Consider the following 15,577-nt stretch of genomic DNA (forward strand, 5'->3'; position numbering starts at 1 on the left):
TACTCAGCCCACCGAAGGCTAGCCTGTTAATTACCACATGGTCCTACCTTCTCAGGACTCACATCAGTCACACTCTACCTGGGAAAAGCATGTTCTCTGCTCTTTCTTCACTGACACACCACTTGGTAGCAGCCTTTGGTCACAAATGAAATTGGACATTGACCTTCATTGATGAAGATCTACAGTCCTTACTGAGATTACACAAGAGGAAATGATGAGGCATTTTTTTTCCTGAATGTTGAAACTAGTTTCTTTGTCCATACACACCGGCACCGACAGAAAGAATGCTTTGAAGAAATTCCTCAAAGGTAAAAGGTAAGCTTTCTTCTCTTGAAGTTCTGATGAAGTCCAAAAAGGAAATAGAACCTTGCATAATTCAGGCCCAAGTGACTCTTCCTTCAGTCTTAAGTGCAAATCTAGGACACATAATTTTTCTTTAGTATTAGTTAAATACTTAAGCTTCTGAGTCATTAGCCTGCCTACCAGTCAGTGCATGTTCCACTTCTTCCACCCCGCAGTGGAACTTGTAAGAAATTAGGCGCTCCAAAGATCCCACATTCAAGTAGTGAAAAGAAGCCAACAGGGAAATCAATCATCACAGACAAGGGTAGACAAGTGAGAACTTTAGGAACCACGTATGCTGAGTCAGGGCCTTCCTATAATCTGCCAACCTAGGGAAGAGAGAATTTCATGACTTTAGCTACAACTATAACTAATCTTCTTCCAGGAGCCCAAATTTTACCCTGCTCTGATTCTTTGCATGTGTTGTTACATGGTAGAGAACAGCTGTGTTTAGCCTGTTTCTTGGGAGTGGAGCCAAATTACTCTAGGCATTGATGGAGTCAAATGCAAAGGCAGGTATAGTCTTCTCTAGGTGATTAATGAAGAAAACAGATACTGTCAGAGACGTATGGCCACTGAGAATCAACCACACATTCCTGGAGGCAAGCCAGAACTCTAGCCATAAGGGTATCAGAAGGTGGGAACACTGCAGTCTCTAGAATATCACTGTCTTCAGCATAATCTATTTCTCTACATAGTACTCAGTACCATGCTTAGCTCCAAGCTCATTGAATAACTGTCATGGAAATCTCAGAATAAAAGCTATATCTGCGAGTCACTAGTTCAGATGATTGATTGGTAGATGTTTGATATCATTTTATTTTAGAAATGAAAAAAAAAGATGAAAACCAAGACGGCAAATGTGAACAAAGGCAGCAAATGTATAAACAGCTATAGATATACTGGTAACAGAACCTTCATCCCATAGAATAATGGGGAACTTGTTTAGGGGGCTTGCCAAAAATAAGTACAAGCCTAGGTTTCCCCATTATACAATGCATCTGAAACCTCTTTTCATTGACACAATGTAGGCAGCTGCCTTGGCCTTGGCAGTTGTGACCATACTTGTAGACAACTGACACCTTGCTTCTCTCACAGGTGATGAAGAGAGAATGTATGTGCTGGTTAGAAATTAGTCAGATGACATTTCCTTAAGCTTTGTTTTCATTTCTCAGTGAAAATTGGTGCATTTTGTTTTCCTGACATGTCATCTCATTAATATTTGATAGAACAGTTTGTAGATATCTTTGACAATAGAACCATGTAATCAACATTGGAATGTAAATGGCAGGTGTTCACTATGGGACATTAGGAAACTTCCTTACAAGTCTTAGATATTAGCTTTCTCTCATGTAAAATGAGGACCTTTGATCAAGTATGTCCTGGGTCCCCACCATACAAAGGTATCTGTGTCCTCTTGTATTTTTCTCTGAGTCCATTTCTCACAAGTTTCCTGTGTGCTTAGCCTTGAGGATTCAGTGTTCTAATAACCAACTAAAAACCCAGTGTTCTAGTAACAAAGACACAATGAAACAGTAAAAGCACAAGCCTGTCTTTTTCCTTATCATAATGGAGCCCATGTTTAGTGGAGAACACAGTCATCCATTGGCCAACACATTCCACAGATGTTATCAGCCATTATGGATGTACTGTGAACATCACAGAATAAGAAGTAAAAGAAAAAAAGTACAATAACACAATACAAAAAAAAATAGGGTATAGAGTGTCTTATCTTAGAAGGAGGTTCTGGATGTCTCAAGAGCAAGCTTCTAATCTGAGAAGTAAAGGTTTGAAAAAGTATACAGCCATCTAAAAGGTGGCTGGTGTGGCTACTCAGTCTTGCATTCTCAGCATTTGGAACAATGAGGAACAATGTACTGAGTGTTCAAGATCAGTGATGATTTAAGAGACGATAGAAGCTGTCCGTAGATGGTGGTAGCAGTCAGGTTGAGAAGAAAAGGAGGAGAGGGGCTTAGTGGAGAGGGCTTGATTTGATATTTCCACAACCCAGATATGTGAGTAGTCTCTTGAGGACAAGCCTACAACATGCTAGCTGTATGAAGGAACAAATATAGATGACTGAAGAAGCCAAGATCCCACACCAAGGCCCTTGGGAGCTCAACGTTCAAATGGCTGTAACCAAACTAGAGGGATGCACAAGCTGGAGGGAGGTAATGTAAATGGAGTCTCTTGTTTTAATCTGACAGAGGTCTCTGCGATTTGCAGGGTTCCACAAAGCACAAAGTTTTAAACTTAGGCCATAAAAGACAAATTCTAGTCTCAGAAGAAGAGAAGGGGAAAGCGAGAAATGGCAAGAACAGAGTAAGTGTAGTAAAAGAATGCGTGCTAGTGCAAATCATTCCTCTGCAAGTCCCGCTAAACCGTATGATATTTGGTATAAATTAATCAACAAATGCTTTTTTGTGCTCCTGATGTTGATGGAAATGAGATGGCATAAAAGAACGCTTCATATATCTCTATGCAGATTGTGCAGATTAATTCTGCCATCACACCTGATATTTATTTTCCATTTGAGCTACACATTGGTAACAATCATAAGCCAAGATGAACCCTTTCTTCTATTAAATGATTTTGGTCATGGCCTTTTTTCACAGCAGAAAGTAACTGATACATAAGATTTCTGGCATTTGCCTTTGAGAGAATGGCAGCATTCTAATATGCTTAAAGTAACCAACCATCATGTCTCTCATAGACAGAGGAGAAGGGTTTCTGGAGATGGAACATCAATGCTTGGGTCTGGACATTTCAGTGAAAACTCCAGTGTATGTGACCTTTAGCTCTCTCACACCAATCTGAGGTTTGTGCTTCTTTTTGTATGTGCACATGAGTATAGGAAATATGGAATAAGTGTGTTGTTACACCTATATTCTCTTATTCATGCTAGTAGGTTATTATTTTCAGCCTTTTCTTGAGAAACATTGTCACCAATTAGTTATTGGTCATGAACATAATATATTTAACAATTTAATACTATACCTTAATAAGAATTATGTGTCTACCAACAAATGTGTTTCTACCACCAAGTTATTTTATCCATTTCAAACCTGTTAATGGAAAGAGAAGCTAAGACCTATCATTGAAAGATTATTTAAAGAATAAATAACATTTTATTGTAAAGAATCTTATATAAGTCCTAACACCAATCAGTTCCCAATAAATACATTCTTTCATGTCACCCAAGAGCTTTTGGGATATAAGCATAAATACGGCACTGTCCAGGTTTCCATGGCCTATGTGTAAAATAGGAAATATTGTCACACAATGTAGCCCTTCATTTTATAAATATGTGCCATGGAGGCCGATGAAAAATAATTAAAATACATTTATAGGAGAGTGCTCATGGTATTTATGTACTCTGTTCCTTGACAGGGAGTATCTGGAAACTTGTGAATCTTTTGGGCATTGTCACGTCTTCGATATTTGGTTGGTTTTACATTAGTTAGAGTTTTTATAGCATACATGATTTGGCAGATGTTTAGAGTGGTAGGCGTGCCTGGCTTTTGATGTCTTTGAGAACAGAGAGGCCTTCAGGGCTGGGATGGTGTCTTTCTGTAGGTCATGTTCTTCAACTAATCACAGTACAATTCATGAACATCCAACAGTGTCACTCAAACTTATATAAGAACCCATCATACAGGAAGCAAAGGTAGTCGGTGTGAAGAGAAAATGGCACACTTCACATGGGTCATTTTCAAGCTCATGTAGTGTGGGGCAAAAGTAGCTGAGGGGATCTTCAGGAACTCCCAGATAGATTTTCAAATTCCCATTACATAGAGAAGATGTACTAGACTTATTAGTTCCTTGTCAATAGTGACTTAAGTTTAATATTGATTGTTTGCAATAGTCATGCTGACTCAGGACTCATAGATAGAAAGAATCCACATTTATATTCTTAACTGGGTGTCTTTATTCCATGTACATAATATATAGCATTTAAGGAAGAGCCTAACTTATAGAGACTGTTTTACCAACATCTTGTTTGCTCGGCATAGTACTCAGTATAATGGTCTTTTATTTAATTCGATTATATGACTGAATAAATGAAGGCTCAGAATTTGTAAATAATAAAATGTGCTATGCATAGCTGCCCCATACATGAACTCTTATGTGTGCCTTGTACCCAAACACTATATGCTTAGCATTCACAGTAAACCACAGAGGTCAATTTAACTATTCATGGCTTCATTTCTTCATTTCTTGACTAGCCTTATGTCACAGTGATACTTTCATAAAAGTATGGATTAATCAAGAAGAAATTTAAAAGCATTATTTCATCTATATGTCCACATGGTGATGATAGTGGTGATGTTTGTTATCATTATTATTCTCAAGACACATGAAAAATGGATCCCAACCAGTAAATGTGAGCATATTCAGTGTCTTCATTGAATCTTGCAGCCAAGAACCATATGAAGTTATAATTTTACTTTTTTAGTGAGTGCTGTGAATTCTAAAATCTTGTGCAACATTTTATTTCCACTGATCAATTTTTAATCCTTCTTGGGCTGAATACAAATTTAAAAATATTCATCTAAATTTTTTTTACTTCTACCAAGTTTAGAGCATAAAGTACTCTTTTATGCAGATCAAAAGCAAAGCTTTCAGAAGCCACATGTCAGGAGAGGGAAGGAGTCTCATTGCTCCCTATTCTTCATGCTAGAGTTCGAGGAGTGTTGGATGTGGCCATGGAGAACAGTCTGCTTAGGTAGAATGACCTCACTTTCCATGAGGGTCCCTGCTTACTATACTGAGATCTGTCCTGTATAGAAGACTAGAATCTTAGTAACATTTGATGGCAAACAGTGAATGGAAAATTTTTCCAACTATCTGAAACATGGGCTACTTCAGAAAATTGTTCTAATTAGCTGAACCATCAAACCTAAAGTCCAGAGCTGTTAACAATGTGGGGCAAGTAGGTCATGTGCCAGCTAATCCTCCACCCCAGGTAGATTCCATTTGAACACACTGTGAACTTGTTTTACTATCTTTTCCTTTCGGTGCTCTGGATAAATTTGAAACAAGTGCCTGAAGCCATGGTATGGATTAGGAGCCTCAATTCCAAGCATTTTATTAGGAAGCTGTCTGTGGTGGTTTGAATGAGAATGGCTTATATAGGTTCATATGTTTGAATGCTCTGCTTGGTCCTAGTTGGTAGAAATATCTTGGTAAGAATTAAGTGTGACCTTGGTTGAGGTCACTTGCTATGAGTTTTGAAGTTCCAAAGTCTGTGCTCTTATATCTTGTGGGTAAGATTTAAGTATTCAGTTACTTCTCTGATAACATGCTTGCCTGCCTGCCTGCCTGCCTGCCTGCCTGCCTGCCTGCCTGCCTGCCTGCCTGCCTGCCTGCCTGTCTGCCTGCCTGCCTGCCTGTCTGCCTGCCTGCTTGCCATACTCCCCACCATGATGGTTATAACTTGTAACTGTAACAAGACTCCCAATTAAATGCTTTCTTTTATAGCTTTGCTTGGTCATGATGTCTCTTCAAAGAAATGGAAAAATAATTAGGATGCCTTTCCTTTCCCGTATACCCAAATATCCTGTGTTTCACCCATACTTTTGAAGATGAGAGTTTCCTCTTTCATTTTTCCTCCTCAATGTTCTCTTACCTTCCTGTTCCTTAGAGCACAGGTCAGATTCATTCTCTCTCTCTCTCTCTCTCTCTCTCTCTCTCTCTCTCTCTCTCTCTCTCTCTCTCTCTCTCTCTCTCTCTTCTGGTGAGTTTTCCCTGGTTCTTCTGTCCATGTTCTTCTGTCTCTGTATCCCATTTCTTGCCTATAGACCTTTAAATTCTACCAATTCTTTTCAAACACTGTGGTATATTCTTTCTAGTCCACCAGCAATGACATAAGTACAAGGTGTTCAGTACCTTTGAAGTGCTAGACACATGCTAGTGGATAAATGTTTTCAATATACTCTAATAGTCCTTTGCTGGCCAAATAAAGTAACTTTCCTCATCATACTCAAAACAGTACTGTTATCAACATCATAACTTTTAAGTACAAAAGGTGATACTCTAAGAAACTAGAGAAACAATTCCAATATCATGTTGAAACTGGGATATTCCAATCACCCATTCCTCTGACACCAAAACTCATTTCCTGTCATTTGCTACATCGCTTAGTTTTAGGTCATAGGACTAGCTTGTCTCGTGTTTTTGGATTTCTTTTCACAGTTAAATCTACCAAGCGCCAAATATGTTTTCCAATTTCCTTGATCAAAGATCTGAAGATACTATAGTAAACAGCACATCCCCTTCCACAGTCAGAGCACGAATTTTCTAAGTCACCCAGAGCTTTGGCTGTTGATTAGCCTTCTCCTATTAAGAAGGCAGCTACGTACCCAAAGATATAGACCCCCAGCTTCAGGTCTGTGAACTAAGCAGGAGTCAGTATACAAATAGACAAATGACCTCTGTGCTTAAAATCAGGAAAGTTCTTCAGGAAATTCTTTTCTAGAAATCCCCTTGAGATGAACTGAGCCTCAACTACACCTGCACGGCAGGTAATTCAACTTCTTCTCTGCCTAGTCTTGTTTCCCATGTAGCCATTGTTTATAAGAAGACTGTTAAATGGATCTCCTGCATGCAAATCTCTACCACTAGGTGATTTCCTTAGGAAACCCAACCATGCCTCAGAGAATATACATACACTGGACTCTAAATTACTAAATAAATACAAATTTACAAGTATCCACTTCACATAGTTAATGACAATACACAAAGTTTTTTAAAGGATGTAAGTTTCTTTACGGGCTCTCTCTGATGAATAATACAGGTCATGTGATTAGAAATGTAATCTGCTTTGAGATGACCAGTCAGATTTTTGCTTCATTATTCCATATGTCCACTGTAACTTGGTCTGTATTTGTAGCTTTCCTAAGCCTCTGTTCTGCATGAACTCCATTGTATCATCAGGCAAATTTTTTCAGGTTCATCCAAGAGCCAGGAAAGCAGAGTCCTATAAATCACAGCATCCATATAAATCCAATTATCCCTTTTAATGAGATTGGGTTCTTAGTAGAAATTTCTACTTTAAGACAAACGAAGATCACTTTCTCAATGGAGTAAAACACTGGCATAGAGGATAAGTTTTAAGTGTATATTCCAGTTGAATGATTCTCTGATGTTAGCAGTCAATGACTTGACCAAACTCAAATCATGCTACAGGCACACATCCAACATACATCCAATTTTATTCTGGTAAAGGCATTTCAAATGCCAAACCTTATCTTTATAGTCATGGTGGTATTATATTAAAGTAGGAGTGGTTTTGAGAGAGATGCTTTTCCTGTAGCAACGAAATCACAAAAAGGATTTGTTTTATTGTGATTTCCTTTTATGGACCTCTTAGACTGGGCCTGAAAATACTTCCAGAGTGAGCCTATGTTGCCTAAGGGATATTCAACTTCCAACATGAATGGAAACAAGTTCTAGAGACACTGGAAAACATAGTACATACAGCTCTGAACATGTGTAGTGTGTTACAATAATTTTAGAGACTAGATCATAGTTTGAGAATTTTTAAATATCTATTTTAATTAAGATATAATTATATTATAATAATATATAAATAAAATATGTAATTAAAATTTAATTAAAATATAAATACACTATTTTCCTTCTTCCATTTTCTATCTCCCACCCTCCCCATTTCCATTTGTTGCAGACCTTCTTATGTCCCCTCATTCATATTGAGAGTTCTTATGAACAATACAAATAATTAGACTCTACAAGAAGTTTATGACCAACACAGTCAGATTCTACCAGGAATTTATGGAGGAGTTTATACAAAATTGTGCCTCCTTGAATATAATGATGACTCCTTTAATGTATACACATGTGAAGACTCATCATCGTTTATAAGATATGGCATAGTCAGCCATCAACAATGTACCAGAACAACACTTTCCTTCAGTTTTTCCTTTAGATTTAACCAATTGATTATCCTGTAGTCATAATGTCTAACCCTGAAAAGCCATGATCAGTAGATTCCCCTTCTCTGCATCTAAGGTTTGCAATGTTTAAGTGCCTTACTGTTGCCCACACAGCAAATAAATATTTTAGAAAATTTCAAATGCCAGTCTCTTATAATTTGAAAATGTCCTATAGGCTTCATTTAATTTTTTACTTTCATTTTATTATGGCTGTTTACTTTGGATAATCTTATTGCCGTTTTATAAAGATTATTTTATTTATAAGTTTCAGGTATATATGTGTATGCACATGTGTATGAAAGTGTGCTCAGCCATGCATATATGTACATGTGGAAGCCAGAGAAATACATTAGGGTTCTCTTTTACTACTCTCCTCCTTATTCTCTTGAGGGTCTCACACTGAACTTGGAGCTCACTATCCTTCCAATAATTTTGAACAAATAGTTATAAACTCAATTATTAGTTCTCTTTTTTCTGCCAACTCAATCCCTGAAAAACTCAAATCTACCATCACTATGTTTGATTGATGCTATGGTTTTAAATATTTAGATAACTCCATAAACAAACTAATATAATGATTGTCACTCTCTAGTTCCATTATCTTCCTTAGTGAAATGACCTCAAGGTTTCTCTATGCTCTCACATATTACAGAATTTCTTGAGTATTATGGCTACATTGTAGACCATTGGACGCGCGTGTGTGTGCATGTATCCCTGTTTTCATGCATGTGCATGTGCTGCTCATATTCTTCATGTATTCATCTTTCAACAGACATCCACATCTTAGCTTGTGAGAACAGTGTGTAGTTAATAATGCAATGCTAATATGTCTTCAGGGTTCCTTATTTCAATTCTTTTGAGTGGATGTAGGTGACCTTATTCTCAATTTTTGGGTCTTTCCCACTCTGCTTCTCACTGTGTTGTACTATTTTGTGTTTCTCCTACCAGTGTTGTAGCTCATTATTAGTATAAGTTCACCATGGTTGTTATTTTAACTTCCTTGATAATCTTTTCAATATACCCTTTGGTCATATGTATGTCTTCTTGGAGAGATAAGTTACTTGCTCATTATAATTCACCACACTAATATATGTAGCCTGTGTTACATAACTTTCTATACCACTAATAGGATGGCACTCGGAAGGAGATAACGTTTGATCTATATATCTATATTGAGTAGGCTTAGATTAGATTAGAGGATATTGCAAAACAGTTGATAGAGACTAAAACTAAGTGTCCTCCACAATGCAAACTCAAGCTAATCAAAGTTGAAAGTACAAGGAAAGCTGGAGGCAGAAGCACAAATTGGTGGAATATTTTCTTCTCCTGACTTCAGTCTGAGAGTTTGAAAAAGATGGCAAGACACTAACAAGGAAGCCTAGGCTTACAGTCAGTTTAGCAATCCAGAGAAAACATTTGTTCTTTCGTTATAGTTTAAAAAAAAAAAAACAGAAATGCAACTGAGCGAACTGACTTTGACCATAGACCCACCTCCAAGCCAGTCACTACACGATGTTTTGTAGTATTGACCGGGACTGTGTAATGTGTTTATTGCAAGCTACACACAATTCAAACCAGTTTTTTGCAAACTGTATATATGGAGACAAAGAGAAAATCCTCCCCCACCCCTGCTACCTCCCTGAAAAGATTAATTAAAAGCAGAGGGATTCCAGAAGTGCAAAGTGACGGGCGATCTTTTTCATTAAATAATAGATTCTCATATTGTTAGCACATTTTTTTTTGGAGCCGTACACATGCCCCTGGGCTGTTGTTATACCTGTGATGCAAGCCTAACCCCTAGCATCATAGTCCTTTCCCAGAAAGTTGAGATGTATTTACCCATACAATGCAGGTCAACAATTCCTTCCTGCCTCTAGTATGGGAACAAACTCTTCTCGGTTAGCAGATTTAACCTGGGCTATATATGCTGGGGGATACATATCTCAAGTCCTTCACACACACCCTGAATTTGTTAATTCTGAGGTTTATGTACTAAGAACTTTGGTTTTCAGCAGATTGGGTTCCAGTTATTTGAATCAATAATTTGACTTAAAAATAGAGCCTGGATCTATTTCCTTTCATCCTCTGTGACAATTCTATGGGTGTCTATCTCATATACTAGAAAGCCTTTAACTTTTATTTCATATACCAGAAACAGACAGAAGGGAAGTAAAAAGGAGAAAGGAGAAAAAGGAAGAAGGAAGGAGGAAAGGAAAGTGGAGGGAGGAAGGAAGGAAAGAAGGAAGGAAGGAGGAGGAATGAAAGAAGGAAACAAGGAAGGGAAAGGAAGAGAAATAGGCTGCGCTGTCTTTAGAAGACTTAATTAAAATGCAAGGACAATTTTGGAGAAGTTTCGGGAATAAGATGACTAGACTGAAGAATCCATGTGTAACCTGTAATTTTTTGATTTCTAAGTCAAATTATCATGTTTGAGTTTAAAACTACCTACCCTGTAAAAAAAGGGAAATTTTAGGCCCTTTCTTGAGATTCTGCAATATATAGAGACAATACAGTTCTCTGTAGAAGGTATTTTTCTAGCCATTGAATGTGTGACTGTTCACCTTTGCTTTTGATGTAATACAATCATATAAATTGAAATCCTTTGGTTCCGTTCTTCCTCTGCTTGGGAAGGACTCAAGGTCACAAAAGCGTATTATCTCCTTGGACCTGGGTAAATGTCAACACTTACCCTCCACCCAGGCAGAAAAAGAGCCTTCACAAGAGAGCCTAATAAAGCAAAGCAGCACATGGCTGCCCTGAAGAAGTAGGTGAGAGGGTGCTGTCATCTGAAGTTCTTTGTGTCGGTTTGGACGCATGCCCAGTACACAGAAGTGTAAAGGAAGTGATTTCTCTCAAAATAAACACATCACTCAAGAAAGATAAAGAAAGTAAGTATTTCATCCTTTGATGTGTGAAAGAAAGCATGTCATGTGGAATGTATTCTCATGCAGTGTCTTTATGTCCCCTTAGGTTCTTTTCTCCCATCTCACACAGAAAAATAGTAAAAAGGGACAAAATTCATTAAGTGCTAATTATGTGATCTGTTCTGTGCAAACTACTTCATTTAAATAATTGCATTGACTTATCCCTAGAAATATAACAGGTCCCATGTATGTTGTCAAAATAACAGGTAAAAGATCTGTAGTATCCCACACAGTTATCACGTGATCACAGCAGTACACATAGATTTTTATGAATCAAGTAATTCAAGCTAAAAGAGGGTAAATAGGCTCAGTGGCCCTCACATCACTCTGAGAGGCAGCTTCTCTGGCTCCAGTGGGGAACAACAACTGGATACAAATGCACCAAAACTCAAAGGACAGTGGACCACTATTTCTCGCTTGCCCGTAGAGCACTTCAGCAGTTTTGCAGGTATCAGCTGAGCTCATGAATGCATATATAGGCAGTCCCAGATTGGCTAGATAGCACTGTCAATCTTCTTTGTACTCACTCACGTTGTAGGACCATGTGACAACTAGTTGGCCTATGCTGTCCTAGGGTGAATCAACTGGTCTCATTCTATTGGTAGCCAGTCCAGGCTTGTTTCTGCAGCAGTGATATGTTTTCAAGAAAGAAAGAAAAACTGTCACTTGAAGGCTAAGCCCCACTGATTTGTCTATGTCAATATATTGGCTAAAGGAAGTTATCTGTCCACTTTGAACTTTAGAGGCAGGCAGGGTCCTGTGTCCTGATGTAGGAACTATATAAATTCATTTTATAAATGAATTTAAAATGACACATGCACCTGGCAAAGGTACAGAATGTCAATCAATCCACTGTGGATGTTTTTATTTCTATACATGTTTTTTTTCATCCTAACACTTGCCTTTTAGAGAAGATCTGCAGGTCCTCTTTGATTTTGTTTTCCCCAACCAATGGATTGGAGACAGAATACAGGTACCAATAATTCTAAGAGACGTTCTCCAGCCCTCCAAGTAGTGTTACTCATCTTTCCAACACTGTGACAAAATACCATCCAAGGAGAAAATGTTTATTGTGTGGTTCACAGTTTCAGAGGTGTGGGGCCATGGTTAGCATGCTCTGGTACGTTGGGCCTCTGGGTGGCAAGACATCATTGCAGGAAGCAAACAGATTTTCTCCCATCATAATAGAGAAGAGAGAGGAAGAGGAGTAGGGAGAGAATAGGGGAAGGAAGAGAGACTAAAGTGCTGATATTCCTTAGAAGGGCACACCTCCATAATTTACTTACGTATTTAAATATGTTACTTACATAACATAACCTACTTCCATTATGCCTACGATCTGAAAGTTCTACCATGTCCCAAAAGGCTTGTAGGCAAGCTTTCAAGTATGAAGGGCATTTGTAGTAAACAATAACTTATCTCCAACCCAAAGACCACTTTTCCAGGTTCCTTAGAGGTTAACATCCAGATATCACATAGGTTCAGGCATAGAACCCCTTTGTGATGCAGCCTGCTACATCGTTTTTCTATTACTGATTATTACCGATCAAAATCCACCCCCAGTTATTTTTCATGTGCTGTGAAGCAAACTAATATAGAAAAAATTTCTTTTATGTGCCAATCATTTTACAGCCCATATTACTTGTTAATATCTTGAATTTTGTATTATTTTCTAAACCAACTATTCATGTGTTCCTCGGATGATAGCAATATAAGGTCACTTTATTGTATGTGTGCACAGTGTGAGTGTTCCTCCCATCACTGCAATCCAAAATCATTTGTGTACTGGGAAAACTGCCTCACTAGTATGAATGTAAACGTTCCTGTAGCTACAGTGACCTAGGTGTTCTGCTTTGGTTAGTACAGCCAAGCCTGTCTTGTCTCTGCTTCTTCCCTTTGAAATTGTACTTCCTTATTACTGTACTTGGCTTCTCGTACACAGTAAAGGACTTGGGTGACATTCATGTCCATAATAGTATGTTTGTTTTAGGGGACAAAAAAGAAAGAAAACATTTAAAAGAAAAACCAAAAATAACAATAAAAAACACACTTCTGAGGATGCAACTTGCTTCTAAGCTTTTGCTAGAGCTCCTTGTTCACCTGAGCCAGTAACAACACAACACAGTTGTCAATGCTCTCGGTAGGTAGCAATGGGTAAAAGACTGACTTAGCCACATTTGCACCATGCTGTTTCTTGCTACACAGTGAATTCTCTCCCTTGGAGCTGTCTATACTCATTCTCCTTGGGGTTGAGTAAAACAAGCTTATAGACCAAGCTTTGTCCAAGGATGCAGGCAGCCAAGTTCTGATTCTTAAATTCTCGGAATCAAATTAGACTCTGACCTTGTAAGAAAACATTCAACACCAATGGGTAAGAGACCAATAATGCTCATGATGCCTCCAGTTTTGGTTCTTCCCCAGCATTCTCATGACTCTAAAAGCCATGTTTAAGCTGCCCATTATCAGATCCAGTGTCCTCACTTATCTATAATCAGCTCTGTGAACAACCAGTTCCACTTTGATTGAAGTCATATGGCCTCCTTTTAGTGAATTCTGGTTTCTCTCTGTCCATTTTCAGCATATCAAAAGCATTCACTTTCACATCATTGTCTCAGTATATTTTAAAAGGAATATGTTTTCTAGAACTAAAATCACTCATCTTTCTGTCACCAGACTGGCTATCTTCATAACTAAAGAAAATGGACATGGTTTTGTTTTTGAGAGGCAGGTGAGTAAGTAAAAAAGAAATTCAGGAATCATGGCTTCCAGATGAGTCAACAGTAGTGAATCCTTTTTCCAACACATATATTGACAGTTGAACAGCTGAGACCTAATAGTAGCATCCACATGTTAAAGAATAAAGCTAGTACAGGAGTCAGATGCTCACCACTTCCACAGAACCACATCCCTTTCTTTGTCTATCCTTGATAGACTTTGGAATAGAGAAAATAGGTATAGGAGGAACATATGCATGAATTGATTTGATTTTTGTATTACTACATATGCAATGTATACTCAACATGATATGTGATCATTATATATAAAATATTTCAATTTCTGTAGTAAAACATTACTGAAACTTCTGTTGCTAAATAAATTTCTCAAGGCCCTCATCATGTCAAATGACAGAAGATCCAAGTAGCATCATGACAGCCATGGTGAGACATGAGTGGAAACACATAATAGTATTGGATTGTTTTCTCTGTATCATCAAAATTCTTGTAACAAAAAAGATGTTTTTTATGTTTCAGTTCAGTGACAAAAGAAAGGAAGAGAATTGATGGTAGTAAAAGTGAGAGGAGAGGGGAGGACAGGAAAAAGAACAGACAAGAAAAAGTAAGACCCACAATGGACCAATAATCAGTATCTGCAACATTAAGCCACTAACATTAAGTACTAAATTGTGTATTTGGTGTAGAAAAATCACAAAAACCCTTCTCACTGTAGATGTGTAGAGTGACATATAGTGCATCTGAGAGACAAGGATCAGAGGGTCAAGAATAGAACACCATGCCCTCTCATTTGGTTGGAGCAGGTCTGTGAGCAGCTCGGGTAGGACCAATAGACAAGTGAGTGGCAGAGAGAACAAAACAGCATCTTGTATTTGAATGAGCTCTTCACTCTCTTGCTGTGTGTGTTTCCCGACATAGAGTGTAAAAAATACCCTGTAGATTCATTCATCTGATAACTTGGCAGATAGCATGTGATGTACACTTTTCAACAGAGTTAGAATGTACTCAGAACCCAGACAGACAAATTTCCCTGCCCAAATGGCATTTCTTCCAAATGAAAGAACAATCTAGTGTTTTGATAATAATATTGCCTATAGACATAATTATAAATGGCATCCTACTCCACTTTGTGCTGCTATAACAGAGTCAGAGTGGGTAATTTCTAAAGAGGAGGGGGCTTACCAATGAGAATTCTGAAGTCCAAGAGCAAGATGGTTCTTCTGGGGAGGAATTTTTAACTGCATCACTCAAACAGAGAGGTTGGGGCCCAAGGGAGCATAAAAGAAGAAACAGTGATAAAATCATATTTGTAACAAATCAGACCTCCTAAATGATAAAATTATTCCTGGGATGATGACATCAAGCCATTCAACTGTACATTCAGTCACCTCATTTCACATAGGTCTCACTTCTCAACACTGGTACATTGGGGATTTGGTTTCTAACACATTAACTTTAGGAACACATTTAAGACATAGCAGCAGGTAAGAGATAAAGGCTCATCTTGGGCTGAAGTATACAAAATAAAATCACCAACTAGTCACATTTAGACAGGGACTTCGAGAACATGAGAGACATCTGAAGGGAGAATATTCTAAGCAGAAGAATCATGAAGTTAAAAATA

At 37.9% G+C, this 15,577-nt stretch overlaps 1 protein-coding gene across 2 annotated transcripts in view; it reads left to right on the top strand.

Annotated features, from left to right (window-relative positions):
- The first annotated feature begins 259 nt into the window (after positions 1-259).
- The window catches only part of LOC120093670 (uncharacterized), a 62,746-nt gene continuing 47,428 nt past the window's right edge, over positions 260-15,577 (top strand). The window contains exon 1 of one of the 2 annotated variants that reach the window (XR_015625616.1): positions 260-315. The gene's annotated coding sequence lies outside the window, so the exon portion shown is untranslated. The remainder of the gene's footprint in view (positions 316-15,577) is intronic. The other variant, XM_087559808.1, reaches the window with a different exon arrangement.

Source organism: Rattus norvegicus, chromosome 7 (genome assembly GCF_021556685.1).
Source record: "Rattus norvegicus strain SHRSP/BbbUtx chromosome 7, alternate assembly SHRSP_T2T, whole genome shotgun sequence".
Taxonomy (NCBI): domain Eukaryota; kingdom Metazoa; phylum Chordata; class Mammalia; order Rodentia; family Muridae; genus Rattus; species Rattus norvegicus.